Source organism: Salmo salar, chromosome ssa09 (assembly GCF_905237065.1).
Source record: "Salmo salar chromosome ssa09, Ssal_v3.1, whole genome shotgun sequence".
In the NCBI taxonomy this organism is placed as follows: domain Eukaryota; kingdom Metazoa; phylum Chordata; class Actinopteri; order Salmoniformes; family Salmonidae; genus Salmo; species Salmo salar.
The window spans coordinates 144,233,952-144,250,824 of NC_059450.1; positions in this window are offsets into that span (position 1 = coordinate 144,233,952).

Below are 16,873 nucleotides of genomic sequence, written 5' to 3' on the forward strand. Positions count from 1 at the left end.
TCCTCTCCTCTCAAACCTCTCCTCTCACACCTCTCCTCTCTTCTCTCTCCTCTCCTCTCGCCTCTCTCTCCTCATCTCTCATTGCTCTCTCTCTCTCCTCTCCTCACCTCCTATCGCTCTCTCCTCTCCTCTCCTCTCGTCTCGTCTCCTATCCTCTCATCTCATCTCCTATCCTATCCTCTCCTCTCTATCCTCTCCTCTCTCTCTCCTCCTCTCTCTCCTCGTGTCTCTCTCCTCTCTCTCCTCTCCTCTCCCTCTCTTATATCTCTCATCTCTCTCTTCACCTCTCTCTCCTCTCTCTTCTCTCTCCTCACCTCTCCTTTCTCTCTTCTCCACTTTCTTCTCTCCTCTCTCACCTCACCTGTCCTCTCTCTCTCTCCTCTCCTCTCTTTTCTCTCCTCTCACATCTCTCCTCTCTCTCCTCTCACACCTCTCCTCTCTCTCCTCTCCTCTCTCTCCTCTCCTCTCTAATGTCCTCTCCTCTCCTCTCCTCTCCTCTCCTCTCTCTCTCTCCTTTCCTCTCTCTCCCCACCTGTCCTCTCTCCTCTCCTCTCCTCTCCTCTCCTCTCCTCTCCTCTCCTCTCCTCTCCTCTCCTCTCCTCTCCTCTCCTCTCCTCTCCTCTCCTCTCCTCTCCTCTCCTCTCCTCTCCTCTCCTCTCCTCTCACACCTCTCCTCTCCTCTCCTGTCCTCTCTCCTCTCTCTCTTCTAACAACTGTCCTCTCCTCTCTCCTCTCCTCTCTCTCCTCTCTCTCCTCACCTCTCATCTCTCTCTCCTCTCCTCCACTCTCTCCTCACCTCTCCTCTCTCTCCTCTCCTCTCTCTCATCTCTCTCCTCACCTCTACTCTCTCTCCTCTCCTTTCACACCTCTCCTCTCCTCACCTCTCCTTTCCTCTCTCTCCTCACCTGTCCTCTCCTCTCCTCTCTCCTCTCATCTCTCTCCTCTCTCTCCTCTCCCCTCTCTTCTCACCTCTCCTCTCCTCTCTCTCCTCTCCTCTCAAACCTCTCCTCTCACACCTCTCCTATCTTCTCTCTCCTCTCCTCTCGCCTCTCTCTCCTCATCTCTCATTGCTCTCTCTCTCTCCTCTCCTCACCTCCTATCGCTCTCTCCTCTCCTCTCCTCTCCTCTCGTCTCCTATCCTCTCATCTCATCTCCTATCCTATCCTCTCCTCTCTATCCTCTCCTCTCTCTCTCCTCCTCTCTCTCCTCTTGTCTCTCTCCTCTCTCTCCTCTCCTCTCCTCCTTCTCATATATCTCTCATCTCTCTCTTCACCTCTCTCTCCTCTCTCTTCTCTCTCCTCACCTCTCCTTTCTCTCTTCTCCACTTTCTTCTCTCCTCTCTCACCTCACCTGTCCTCTCTCTCTCCTCTCCTCTCTTTTCTCTCCTCTCACATCTCTCCTCTCTCCTCTCCTCTCCTCTCCTCTCCTCTCCTCTCCTCTCCTCTCCTCTCCTCTCCTCTCCTCTCCTCTCCTCTCCTCTCCTCTCCTCTCCTCTCCTCTCCTCTCCTCTCCTCTCCTCGCCTCTCCTCTCCTTGCCTCTCCTCTCTATACTCTCCTCTCTCTCCTCACCTCCTTCTCCTCTCTCTCCTTTCCTCTCTCTCCTCACCTGTCCTCTCTCCTCTCCTCTCTCCTCTCCTCTCTCTCCTCTCCTCTCCTCTGTCTCCTGACCTCCCTCTCCTCTCCCTCTCCTCTCCTCTCCTCTCCTCTCACACCTCTCCTCTCTCTCCTGCCCTCTCTCTCCTCTCTCTCTTCTAACACCTCTCCTCTCCTCTCTCCTCTCCTCTCTCTCCTCTCTCTCCTCACCTCTCATCTCTCTCTCTCCTCTCCTCCACTCTCTCCTCACCTCTCCTCTCTCTCCTCTCCTCTCTCTCATCTCTCTCCTCACCTCTACTCTCTCTCCTCTCCTTTCACACCTCTCCTCTCCTCACCTCTCCTTTCCTCTCTCTCCTCACCTGTCCTCTCCTCTCCTCTCTCCTCTCCTCTCTCTCCTCACATCTCCTCTCCTCTCTCTCCTCTCCTCTCAAACCTCTCCTCTCACACCTCTCCTCTCTTCTCTCTCCTCTCCTCTCGCCTCTCTCTCCTCACCTCTCATTGCTCTCTCTCTCTCCTCTCCTCACCTCTTATCGCTCTCTCCTGTCCTGTCCTCTCCTCTCCTCTTCTCCTCTCTTCTCATCTCCTCTCCTCTCCTCTCCTCTCGTCTCGTCTCGTCTCGTCTCATCTCATCTCATCTCCTATCCTATCCTATCCTCTCCTCTCTATCCTCTCCTCTCTCTCCTCCTCTCTCTCCTCTTGTCTCTCTCCTCTCTCTCCTCTCCTCTCCTCTCCTCTCCTCTCCTCTCCTCTCCTCTCCTCTCCTCTCCTCTCTCCTCTCCTCTCCTCTCCTCTCCTCTCCTCTCCTCTCTATCCTATCCTCTCTCTCATTTCCTCTCTCTACTCACCTGTCTTCTCTTCGCTCCTCTCCTCACCTAAAACTCTCCTCTCCTCACCTCACCCCTCACTCCACACCTCTCTGTCTCTCTCTCTCTCTCGCTTTCTCTCCTCTCCTCTCCTCTCATACCTCTCCTCTCACACCTCTCCTCTCACACCTCTTCTCTCGCTCTCTCTCTCTCTCCTCTCTCCTCTCCTCTCTCTCACTCCTTTCTCTCCTCTCCTCTCACAAGCAAAGCCTTGCTACCACCATGCAAAGCCTTGCTACCACCAGACTAACATACCTGAGATTCAAACTTTCCATTCCAACTATTACGTTTGTACTTTCTAGATTGACTTTCACCTATTGTTCACTTTGTTTCACTTCAAGTGATTGACATTGACTGTCAACAGGGTGTGACGGCATGGGGTTCTGGAGGGTTGTGTGCATTGTAAACGCCTGTGCTTTATCTTTACCTTCTCTGCACTAGTAATAATTAGAGGCTAGTTCTAATCAGAGCTTAATCAGCGTTTAATGTAAAGGGATTCATTATATCAGTAGGGCAGCAGCCCCTCAGCATCAGAACATGGTTACCTGGCTGACGAGTCTGAAACACTGTCATTAGGCACTCTGTTATTCATACAACTCATGAAGAAGGACACTGTCATTAGGCACTCTGTTATTCATACAACTCATGAAGAAGGACACTGTCATTAGGCACTCTGTTATTCATAGAACTCATGGAGAAGGACACTGTCATTAGGCACTCTGTTATTCATACAACTCATGGAGAAGGACACTGTCATTAGGCACTCTGTTATTCACACAACTCATGAGGAAGGACTGTGTTAGGCACTCTGTTATTCACACAACTCATGAAGAAGGAGGGAGGGTGTAGGTGCAGAGAGGGGCTGGGGGATGAGGTGGGCAGGGGGGGACACCTCCAGTTTCCCACGTTCCCCTGCTCTCACCTGCCCCCTGACAGACCAGGCCGCTGGAGGAAACAAGTTGTGTAACTCAAAACCCACAATTACTGAGCACGCTTTGTAATGAAATATACTGTGTGTCTATTCAAGGAAACGCTCTTACAGCGTATGTGTGTTGTGATATGTTTGTTCAGTCACTTTCTGGCCATGTGCATGTCACCTCTTCACCACAGTGTCACTGCCAGACTCAGAGAGAAGTGGAACCAGTTAGGCGGTACACATGGCTGCCTGTCTGCCTGTCTGCCTTTCTGCCTTTCTGTCTGTCTGCCTGTCTGTATGCATTTCTGCCTTTCTGCCTTCCTCTGTCTGTCCTCTGTCTGTCTGTCTGTCTGTCTGTCTGTCTGTCTGTCTGTCTGTCTGTCTGTCTGTCTGTCTGTCTGTCTGTCTGTCTGTCTGTCTGTCTGTCTGTCTGTCTGTCTGTCTGTCTGTCTGTCTGTCTGTCTGTCTGTCTGTCTGTCTGTCTGTCTGTCTGTCTGTCTGTCTGTACAGGCGTGTGTCAGGTAGAATGGCGAGGTAGAATGTTTGCTCTCTCAGAAAGCACCAGATTAATCTGCTGAGAACACACACACACAGGTCATAGCTGTAGATAAATGGAGGATAGTGAGGTTATGCACGCTGCATAATCTTGACAGAGAGCATCACTAAACGGGCAACAGGACAAGAGCCTCTGCACTTGGGAAATAGTAATTCACAGCCCCCGCTTTCCTCTCCCTCCTCTCTCTCCTCTCCTTCCTCTCCCTCCTCTCTTCTCTCTCTGTCTCTCTCTGTCCCTCTCTCTCTCTCTCTCTCTCTCTCTCTCTCTCACCCTCTCTCTCTCTCTCTCCTTCTGTTCCTCTCTCTGTCACTCGTGGTGGTTCTCCCTTCCTCAGAGGCTCTGTAGGCAGTGTCAAGGCTGCTGTGTTGAGAAAGCTCTCTCGTTCTGATGTATTTCTTATGTTCATATCATGTGATGTAAGAGGAGGTGGGTGGTGTATGGAGGGGGAAGAGGGACACACAGACTGTTAGCCGTGGCCAGTCGCTGCCTGAGAAAGAGCTGTCGGATCAGTGGTGTGTCACTAGCGCTGTCACTGGACCCCACTGCCGCCAAAGTGTCTCTGCTCTGCTACTGCTCTCAGCAACTTCTACATAGCAAGAGGAAAACACTTCTCCCCAGCACTCCTCTCTGTCTCACTTCATGGGAAGTGTCTCCGGTGAAGCTGAGCCTATAAGCATTTCAGCAGGACTGCAATAAATACTCCACCACCAACTCTGACAGGCAGAGAAAGAAGAGGAAGAGGGAAGAGAGAAGACGGAGAGAAAGAAGCGGGATCAATATTTCAGAGCGTAGCTCCAGAAATCCAGGCTTTAATCTGCCTGTCTGCCCATTCTGGAATTATAGTCAGCCTCCTCAGCCACCTCGCCAACACTGCTGCCTTCACAGGGATCGGTCCAATCCTGCAGGAAGTGGGGAGGTGTCAGAGTTGGCTGTGGGTGGTGTGACCTGGGCCGAAACTGTGAAGGAGGAGGAGGCAGGGGAGGCGTTGTTGTTGTTCTACTGTGGATCCCCCCTCACAGCTGTATGTGATATGAGAGAACCAGGCGCGTCTCTCTGCGGCCCTCTCCTCTTTGCTCTAGCCGCAGTGAGAGCTGTGGAGGCCGGCATGGCTGCCAGGCAGATGCCCCTGCTGCTGCTGCTGCTGATGGAGGTGCTGAGTGGAGCATGTATGCCAGGGGAAGGACAGGGGAGGTACAAGAGTAGCTGGAGGTGGAAAGGTGACAGGACCCGTGAGTAACCCTTCCTCCTCCATTTCCCCAAAACTACTACTCTTTCTCTCTTTCTCTCTGTTTGTCACACACCTATCTCTCTCCCTCTTTTCTCTCTGATATCAGTTTGATGAAGTTGAGCTCTACTCTTCTGAGGCAGCCGTGTTTATTCAGATATGTCTCGTCTCCGTTCTCTGCTGACAGACAGCTGCAAGTGATTATTCAATGAAAATATGAAATAGCTGGCATTACCTTCCGGGCTTAGGATAGCAATGTGTGTGGCACTGAGCTTTGTTTGCAATTATTTGGCTTTGTTATGACTACTTATAGACATACTTTACCCTCACTTTCTGCTCTCTCACTCTCCATTTTCTCTCTACCTCTCTCCTACTGTATTCCCAGTATGACTAATTCTCCTCCACTCCATTTCAGACAGTCATTAGTTGATCAGTGTTGAGTTGTTAAAAGCTGGTGAGAGCGGCCTGAATGGCAATTTCCTTCCTAGTAAAAAGCTGAGTGTCTCTCTCCAGGCATGAGTGCATTATAGATGCTGAGATGTGGTGTGTGTGTGGAGAGAGCGAGCAAGAGGGCGAGAGGGCGAGAGGGCGAGAGGGCGAGAGAGTGAGAGAGTGAGTGAGTGAGTGAGTGAGTGGTGAGTGAGGAGGTGGTGAGTGAGTGAGTGAGTGGAGGTGAGTGAGGAGGTGAGAGTGTGAGAGAGTGTGAGAGAGAGTGTGAGAGAGTGAGAGAGAGAGAGAGAGAGAGAGGGAGAGAGCCCAGTGGGTAGCAGCGCTGCCTTTCCCCCAGCTTTTAGACTGCATAGCTAACGTGATTGCGTGCCACCGCTATTTGAAGGGAGATAGAGGAGTCTTGATACTGTTCCAAGATTAAATGACTGACTGTGAAATGTACTAAGTCATGGAAGGTCTTCTGTCTCCAAGGATACCAGGTCAGTGTGTTTTAGCATCACAAGGCAAGGCTCACTTTATAATGTAGGCTGCTTATGAATGGGAGTTTTTCCCTCTAAAGTTGTGGCATTGGTTTCTCTCTAAGGAAACACTTCCTTTCTCATCTGTACCTTACTGATGACTTCCTGGCATGGCTCCAGTCCTGGTGTGTTGTGTTTCCTGCGTGGCCAGTCAGTCCACCCTGTCTGATGGCCCAGTGACTACGGCTCAGACCTTCTGTGAGTCTTTTAAAAAATACAAATGATTTAACCTTATTTATACAGCTTTTTCTCACTCAAAAACCCTTGAATGTCAAACTGCTTCCTGTTTCTTTTCGTAATGACACGTGGAGATCCCTTAGGAATTTTATCATCTCTCAAACAGGCAATAGCACAGTGATCACTTATGTCAGTCTGCAGCTTATGTCAGTCTGCAGCTTATGTCAGTCTGCAGCTTATGTCAGTCTGCAGGTCGGAGGTGATGATGTGTTAGCTGGTTGGAAGTGATGGGATGTCACTTTTCACTCTGCAGAAGTTATCTCTGTCTGAGTGGCTCAAAGTTCTTAACACCTCTCCTGTGACTTCCTCTTAGAATCAAAAAATAGTTTTTGCTGTGGCTGGAAATGCAAGCGTTCAAAAGTAAATTCTCACAGTTTTTTGTCTCTCAAACGCACGCACGCACGCACGCACGCACGCACGCACACACACACACACACACACACACACACACACACACACACACACACACACATGCATACACTACAGACACATGAAAGTAGGTGTACATTGTCTCTGGCAGTCAAAGCTATTGGTACCATGTGGGTTTTATAGTAGTAATTAAGGGCCCCTGGTCTAGTCTGGTGTGATTTCTCGTATCTCACCTGACCCCTCACCTCTCACTGACCTGAGACCGAGGGCAATCAAACACGTCTCACTGAGCTAAGACAGAAGACAATCAAACACAGATTAATATTAATGTACAGGTGCAAGATTGATTCTGTCAACAGCCATCGTAAAATGAACAGGTGGCTGCAGTTTAACTGGGGATTACAATACTGTACTGAGAAGAGCAGGCGTAGGTTTCATACCAAGGTTTAAAGTTTCACTGTGTTATGTTATTGCTCCACGCTTAAATATTGACTTCATCTGTACAGGTAACTGCAATGGTCCTGCAGAATGTCTTTCAAAGTGTCCATGGGTTTGTGTCTGTTTGTCATTGAGTAGATGGATGTGTAATGATGTAAATCAGGTATTCCCAAACTGGGGTACGCCAAATAAAAATGGCATTCCATTTTATATATATATATATATATTATTTTTATATAAAATAAAATAAAAAATCTTCACATTTTCAAACAGTACGTTTATATTTTCCAACGGGGCTATACATTTGGGTGAGGTTTTTATCTTGCCTGAGTAGCCTCGTTTCACTGGCAAAAATAAAATTGAACCATCTAGTGTTCAGCTAAATAACAACACAATATCAAATACAGTTAGCCTAGTCAAATAATTAACATCAAATCCCATTAGCCGTTACTCTCTCACGGGAAACCTTCACTCTTGCGCAGACATTTAGAAACGAAACATGACAATTTGAAAAATAAGCCAAGGGAGTTTTTTGAGCGAGAATTAAGATGACTTTCGAGTAGTAAGACATGTATAAAAGCAACAGATACCATTAATAAGAAGGGGCTAGAAGCATCTTATATGGTGAGCTACCTAGTGGCGAGGACAGGCAAGCCCCAAACTATTGTGGAGGACTTACAGTTCAAGTCGGAAGTTTACATACACCTTAGCCAAATACATTTCAACTCAGTTTTTCACAATACCTGACATTTAATCCTAGTAAAAGACCCCTGTCTTAGGTCAGTTACGATCACCACTTTATTTTAAGAATGTTAAATGTCCGAATAATAGTAGAGAGAATGATTTATTTCAGCTTTTATTTCTTTCATCACATTTCTAGTGGGTCAGAAGTTTGCATACACTCAATTAGTGTTTGGTAGCATTGCCTTTAAATTGTTTAACTTTGGTCAAACGTTTCGGGTAGTCTTCCACAAGATTCCCACAATAAGTTGGGTGAATTTTGGCCCATTCCTCCTGACAGAGCTGGTGTAACTGAGTCAGGTTTGTAGGCCTCTTTGCTCGCACACTGTTTTTCAGTTCTGCCCACAAATTTTCTATAGGACTGAGTTCAGGGCTTTGTGATGGCCACTCCAATACCTTGACTTTGTTGTCCTTAAGCCATTTTGCAACAACTTTGGAAGTATGCTTGGGGTCATTGTCCATTTGGAAGACCCATTTGCGACCACGCTTTAACTTCCTGACTGATGTCTTGAGATGTTGCTTCAATATATCCACATAATTGTCCTCCTCATGATGCCATCTATTTTGTGAAGTGCACCAGTCCCTCCTGCAGCAAAGCACCCCCACAACATGATGCTGGCACCCCCGTGCTTCATGGTTGGGATGGTGTTTTTCGGCTTGCAAGCCTCCCCCTTTTTCCTCCAAACATAGCGATGGTCATTATGGCCAAACAGTTCTATTTTTGTTCCATCAGACCAGAGGACATTTCTCCAAAAAGTACGATATTTGTCCCCATGTGCAGTTCCAAACCGTAGTCTGGCTTTTTTTAATGGCAGTTTTGGAGCAGTGGCTTCTTCCTTGCTGAGCGGCCTTTCAGGTTATGTCAATATAGGGCTCGTTTTACAGTGGATGTAGATACTTTTGTACCTGTTTCCTCCAGCATCTTCACAAGGTCCTTTGCTGTTGTTCTGGGATTGAGTTGCACTTTTCGCAAAGTATGTTCATCTCTAGGAGACAGGACGCGTCTCCTTCCTGAGCGGTATGAATGATCGTTGCGTGGTCCCATGGTGTTTGTACTTGCGTACTATTGTTTGTACAGATGAACGTGGTACTTTCAGGCGTTTGGAAATTGCTCCCAAGGATGAACCATACTTGTGGAGGTCTACAATTTTTTCTGAGGTCTTGGCTGATTTCTTTTGATCTTCCCATGATGACAAGCAAAGAGGCACTGAGTTTGAAGGTAGGCCTTGAAATACATCCACAGGTACACCTCCAATTGACTCAAATTATGTCAATTAGCCTAACAAAAGTTTCTAAAGCCATGACATAATTTTCGGGAATTTTTCCAAGCTTTTTAAAGGCACAGTCAACTTAGTGTATGTAAACTTATGACCCGCTGGAATTTTGATACAGTGAATTATAACTGAAATAATCTGTCTGTAAACAATTGTTGGAAAAATTATTTGTGTCATGCACAAAGTAGATGTCCTGACCGACTTGCCAAAACTATAGTTTGTTAACAAGAAATTTGTGGAGTGGTTCAAAAACGAGTGTATGTAAACTTCCGACTTCAGCTGTAATTTTTCCTGCTGCTGCGGATATAACTGGGACAATGCTGGGGGAAAAGGCCAAAAAAACTATATAGACAATGACTTCATCAAACAACATTGTTTCACGACGCATCAGTGACATGGCAGGAGATGTTTTGAAACAGTAACTGCTTCGCATACAAGCCAGTGAATTCTATGCGGGCCTGGCACAGCTCCTGGTATATGTCCGGTATGTTTATGGGGGGTCAATTAAGGATGAAATCCTCTTCTGCAAACCACTGGAAGCCAGGACCACATGAGAGGTTATTTTTTAAGTACTGGACAGCTTTGTGACATCAAATGGACTTTGGTGGTCAAGATGTGTTGGTATCTGTACTGATGGCGCAAAAGCCATGACAGGGAGACATAGTGGAGTGGTAACTCGCGTGCAAACAGTTGCTCCCGACACCACTTGGGTACACTGCAGCATCCACCGAGAGGCTCTTGCAGCCAAGGGAATGCCTGACAGCTTGAAAGACGTTTTGGACACTACAGTGAAAATGATTAACTTTGTTAAAACAAGACCCCTGAACTCTTGTGTATTTTCTGCATTATGCAATGATATGGGCAGCGACCATGTAACGCTTTTACAACATACAGAAGTGCACTGGTTATCAAGGGGCAAAGTATTGGCACGTTTTTATGAATTGAGAGACGAGCTTAAAGTTTTCTTTACTGACCATAATTTTCACTTGTCTGACGGCTTGCATGACGACGAGTTTCTCACATGACTGGCCTATCTGGGTGATGTTTTTCCTCGTCTGAATGATCTGAATCTAGGTTTACAGGGACTCTCCGCAACTATATTCAATGTGAGGGACAAAATTGAGGCTTTGATTAAGAAGTTGGAGCTCTTTTCTGTCTGCATTAACAAGGACAACACACAGGTCTTTCCATCATTGTATGATTTTTGTGTGCAAATGAACTCAAGCTTACAGACAATGTGAAATGTGATATAGCGAAGCACCTGAGTGAGCTGGTGCGCAATTACGCAGGTACTTTCCTGAAACGGATGACACAAACAACTGGATTCGTTATCTCTTTCATGCCCTGCCTCCAGTCCACTTACCGATATCTGAACAAGAGAGCCTCATTGAAACAAGCGGTTCTGTGAAAATGTAATTTAATCAGAAGCCACTGCCAGATTTCTGGATAGGGCTGCGTTCAGAGTTTCTTGCCTTGGCAAATTGTGCTGTTAAGACACTGATGCCCTTTGCAACCACGTACCTATATGAGAGTGGATTCTCGGCCCTCAATAGCATGAAAACTAAATACAGGCACAGACTGTGTGTGGGAAATGATTTCAGACTGAGACTCTCTCCAATACAACCCAACATCGCAGAGTTATGTGCATCCTTTCAAGCAGACCATTCTCATTAACCTGTGGTGAGTTATTCACCATCTTTTATGAACAAATAAGATTTTATATGTAAGATGGCTAAATAAAGAGCAAAATTATTGATTATTATTATATTATTATTTGTGCCTGGTCCTATAAGAGCTCTTTGTCACTTCCAATGAGCCGGGTTGTGACAAAAACTCACACTCATTCTTATGTTTATTAAATGTATCCTATAGTGTGTGTGTGTGTGGCAGGCTTACAATGATGGCAAAAAACAACATTTGAGAGTGCACTGACCCTGGTGCTAGAGGGGGTACGCAGCTGGAGGTTGAATATTTGAAGGGGTACGGGACTATAAAATGTTTGGGAACCATGATGTACATGAATAAACGTTCCATTAGGCAGCACCCGGTGAAAGACGGCGGTAATGATATGCATGAGCACAGCTTGCCCATAAATGTGATAATGTCATCTGAGAAACACAGACATTATTACCTTGGTGTAAATCTTCTCTGGCAGATACACACACAGACCCACAAACACACACATGCGTACACACACACATACACACACACAGGCACACACACACACACACACACACACACACACACACACACACACACACACACACACACACACACACACACACACACACACACACACACACACACACACACACACACACACACACACACACTGCAGGCCTAGGCCTGAACCCAGAGTCTGCTGGAGGCCAGGAATAGAGAGGATGTTAGTGTGTGTGGTAAATAAAACACAGCTTTGTTTCTGGTGACCGAGTTGTCTCTTCCAGTTCTGTACCGCAGTACAGTACAGAATTGCTGTCCTACCCCTCGTGGTAAAATAGGGCAGAGAGAAAAATGTGTAGTTTTAGAGCAAATTTCCTGCTATAATACACATTTTGCCAAGAGACTAAGATAACATTTTTACATTTTAAAGCTAATTTCCTGTAATTAAGAAAAGAATCATGGTTTATAACGTGTTCATATGCTAACTGGGGGGGGGGCTCCCCAAAGCTGCGGAGAGAGAGTCTTATCAAAGTCAGCTGATTTACTGCGGATGGAAATTGCTTTTTTACAAGGAAGGGAAGTAGAGTTGAGGAATGGAGCCAGTGTGGCTTTTACAAGCTGATGTCTCTCCTCTCTTTTCCTACAGGGAGGGGTAACATGCTGCTATAGGACTGAGAGATATTTGCTGTTAGCTGGAGTGGACTCTTCTCTTGGTTTATGACACCTGGTGTGAAGGATACTGGGTCCTCCAGGCTGGCCTTCACTGGTGATAGCTGGGATGGACTGTGCTTTGTGTTGCTGCTGAAAAAGCAGTTTACCATCTTTCCGTGTGCATGTGTGCGTGCGTGTGGGTGACAAATTGAGCCTTGACAGCCTGGCTCAGCAGGCAGTGAAATGCATCTCCAGTGACATTTATCCAGGTCAGTATGACACCCTGACACTTCTCCACCATCAGACTTGTCTGTGTCGCGATGCTTGATGTTAGTGATGGTCTTTGAATAGACTTTTAAATAGACACCCTCTGTTTTTTTCAATTTGCTGGATATGTATCCGGTTCAGTGGTGGTCAATGCCGATTTTCTTTTTCATGAGCATGGCTTTATTTCTATTACAGCATATTGGATGACTGTCATTCACATTCCATTCGCCCAGTTCAATATAATATCGACAGGTTTAGGCTACTACATGATACTCACGTTTTCCTTATACCCATCATGAGGTTGTTACAACCTAGCCTATGAATGAAGGTTTACAACGTAGGTGCACACAGGTCGAGAGACAAATTGGTGTCACGTCCTGACCATAGTAAGATATTATTTTCTATGGTAGAGTAGGTCAGGGCATGACAGAGGGTGTTTTGTGTTTTTCTATGTTTTGTATTTCTATGTTTAAGTTCTAGGTTGCTATTTCTATGTTGTTGTTTTTTGGGATGATCTCCAATTGGAGGCAGCTGGTCCTCGTTGTCTCTAATTGGAGATCATACTTAAGTAGGTTTTTTTTTCACCTGTGTTTGTGGGCAGTTGTTTTCTGTTTAGTCTCTGTACCTGACAGAACTGTGCGCTGTCGTTTTTTCTCTTTCTTATTTTAATTCAGTATTTTGAGTTATAATAAATTATCATCATGAGCACTCAACACGCCGTGCTTTGGTCCCCTCTCTACAATAGCCGTTACAGAACTGCCCACCACAATTGGATCAAGCAGCATGCCCGAGAGGAGATGGATACCTGGTCTATAGAGGAGTGGCGAAAAAGGATAGACTGGGAAGTAGGGGCAGGGTAAGCAGGTCCGGAGCGGAATCCAAGGAAGCAGTAGTGCGGGGGTCCAGGGCAGGGAAGCAGAACTGACGAGACGAGGGACTGGAGACAGGGACCAGAGTCAGAGCAGACGGAATGGTATCGGAGATCAAAGCAGTGTCAGGCTAGGGAAAAACTGGCACAACACGATAACAAGAACTATGCTGGAACAAACGGCATGAAATGCAGACTGACTGAGAAGAGGCTACGATCTGGCAGCGTGGAAGTGGCAGGGCTGTGTCATGATGTGGCCCTTTCTGTGTATAGATTGTGGCTTCCCCCTCTCACTCTCTCCTACACCTAAGTTCTGTTATCTCAGGTCGTAGATTCCTGGCGGAGACTCTCTCCGCCTTTTTATGCAGATAGTTTCACAGTAGAACAAAGGAACTCCTGCCAAATTCTACTACATCACAGAATTTGAGAACTGAACAATATCCATATTTTGGAGAATGTGTAAACGGTCGGTGGAGAAGCCAGCTATGACCCGGTACGTTTTGTTTCATGTTTGTGACCTCATGAAAGACAATACAGCCACATTACCCTAACTCTGTTTATCCTCTCTGGGCTAGGCGGGACGAATTCGTCCCACCTACGCAACAGCCAGTTGAATCCCGTGTTGCGATTTTCAAAAACCTTAGAAATGCTATTACTTCAATTTCTCAAACATATGACTATTTTACAGCATTTTAAAGACAAGACTCTCGTTAATCTAACCACACTGTCCGATTTCAAAAAGGCTTTACAACGAAAGCAAAACATTAGATTATGTCAGCAGAGTACCCAGCCAGAAATAACACCCATTTTTCAAGCTAGCATATAATGTCACAAAAACCCAGAAGACAGCTAAATGCAGCACTAACCTTTGATGATCTTCATCAGATGACACACCTAGGACATTATGTTATACAATACATGCATGTTTTGTTCAATCAAGTTCATATTTATATCAAAAACCAGCTTTTTACATTAGCATGTGACGTTCAGAACTAGCATACCCCCCGCAAACTTCCGGGGAATTTACTAACAATTTACTAAATTACTCACGATAAAACGTTCACAAAAAGCATAACAATTATTTTAAGAATTATAGATACAGAACTCCTTTGTGCAATCGAGGTGTCCGATATTAAAATAGCTTTTCGGTGAAAGCACATTTTGTAATATTCTCAGTAGATAGCCCAGCCACCAAGTTTAGCCCAGACCAAAGTCAGATTTACTATTACAAAAGTTTGATTACCTTTGTTGTCTTCGTCAGAATGCACTCCCAGGACTGCTACTTCAATAACAAATGTTGGTTTGGTCATAAATAATCCATCGTTATATCCAAATAGCGGCGTTTTGTTCGTGCGTTCCTATCCGAAATGGTAAATCAGGGTTACGAGCATGGCGCAATTCGTGACAAAAAAAATCTAAATATTCCATTACCGTACTTCGAAGCATGTCAACCGCTGTTTAAAATCCATTTTTATGCCATTTTTCTCGTAAAAAAGCGATAATATTCCGACCGGGAATCTCCGTTTAGGTAAACAGAGGAAAGAAAACAAAGCTTTTGGTCGACGCGGGCACGAGCCTGAGTCTCACAGTACTGTAACCAGCCACTACCCAAACGCGCTACTTTTTTTCAGCCAGAGCCTGCAAAGCCACGATTCAGCTTTTTGCCGCCTTCTGAGAGCCTATGGCAGCCGTAGGAAGTGTCACGTAACAGCAGAGATCCTTTGTAATGGATAGAGATGGCAAAGAAGGCCAAGAAATGGTCAGACAGGGTACTTCCTGTACAGAATCTTCTCAGGTTTTGACCTGCCATTTGAGTTCTGATATACTCACAGACACCATTCAAACAGTTTTAGAAACTTTGGAGTGTTGTCTATCCAAAGCCAATAATTATATGCATATTCTAGTTACTGGGCAGGAGTAGTAACCAGATTAAATCGGGTACGTTTTTTATCCAGCCGTGTCAATACTGCCCCCTAGCCCTAACAGGTTATACAGGTGCCTCAGTTATGAAGTTTGCATCTAATTATTGTATACAATTAATGAGTAAAGATTAAACTATTTGTGAAATTATGTAATGTGATGTTAAACCTTTAATGTGAGAGAATTTTATTCCCTTTAAAGTTTAACTAAGTCATTGGCCCGCCCCTGTGAGCACGGACATGATCTGGCGTCATGGAACAGCCCTTTCCTATTGTCAGGAATAAAACCCCCTCCTAAGAAAATCCTCTTCAGACTGAGCAAACCCACAGCATGAGCTGTAATTGCAAATAGTTTAAACCACGCATACCTCAGTTGTAAACTGAGGTGGCACAGGTTTGAGTACCAAGACTAGAAAACCATACCACATGGAGCATTGGCTACACAACTGGAAATGGTTAAACTCTGAGATTATCGATCCCTACAGAAGAGAAAAACTTAGATACTAATTACAAGTCTGCAGCTAAAAATTATGTAAACCTGGGATGCGAATCCCGACATCCGCGAAACATCTATTCTGTGAGAACATTTCTGAATGGTACTCTGAAGTTGCCATTCTAACCACGAAAGACTTTGATCTTCAGGGAAACAGAAGGAGAGAGAGAGAGACTCGGATGAACTCTCCAGCAGATGGACAGATGATTCCAACAGAGATCACAATGACACATGGGTGTAAATATACACTGCTCAAAAAAATAAAGGGAACACTTAAACAACACAATGTAACTCCAAGTCAATCACACTTCTGTGAAATCAAACTGTCCACTTAGGAAGCAACACTGATTGACAATAAATTTCACATGCTGTTGTGCAAATGGAATAGACAACAGGTGGAAATTATAGGCAATTAGCAACCACTCCCAATAAAGGAGTGGTTATGCAGGTGGGGACCACAGACCACTTCTCAGTTCCTATGCTTCCTGGCTGATGTTTTGGTCACTTTTGAATGCTGGCGGTGCTTTCACTCTAGTGGTAGCATGAGACGGAGTCTACAACCCACACAAGTGGCTCAGGTAGTGCAGCTCTTCCAGGATGGCACATCAATGCGAGCTGTGGCAAGAAGGTTTGCTGTGTCTGTCAGCGTAGTGTCCAGAGCATGGAGGCGCTACCAGGAGACAGGCCAGTACATCAGGAGACGTGGAGGAGGCCGTAGGAGGGCAACAACCCAGCAGCAGGACCGCTACCTCCGCCTTTGTGCAAGGAGGAGCAGGAGAAGCACTGCCAGAGCCCTGCAAAATGACCTCCAGCAGGCCACAAATGTGCATGTGTCTGCTCAAACGGTCAGAAACAGACTCCATGAGGGTGGTATGAGGGTCCGACGTCCACAGGTGGGGGTTGTGCTTACAGCCCAACACCGTGCAGGACGTTTGGCATTTGCCAGAGAACACCAAGATTGGCAAATTCGCCACTGGCGCCCTGCGCTCTTCACAGATGAAAGCAGGTTCACACTGAGCACGTCACAGACGTGACAGAGTCTGGAGATGCCGTGGAGAACGTTCTGCTGCCTGCAACATCCTCCAGCATGACCGGTTTGGCGGTGGGTCAGTCATGGTGTGGGGTGGCATTTCTTTGGGGGGCCGCACAGCCCTCCATGTGCTGACTGCCATTAGGTACCGAGATGAGATCCTCAGACCCCTTGTGAGACCATATGCTGGTGCGGTTGGCCCTGGGTTCCTCCTAATGCAAGACAATGCTAGACCTCATGTGGCTGAAGTGTGTCAGCAGTTCCTACAAGAGGAAGGCATTGATGCTATGGACTGGCCCGCC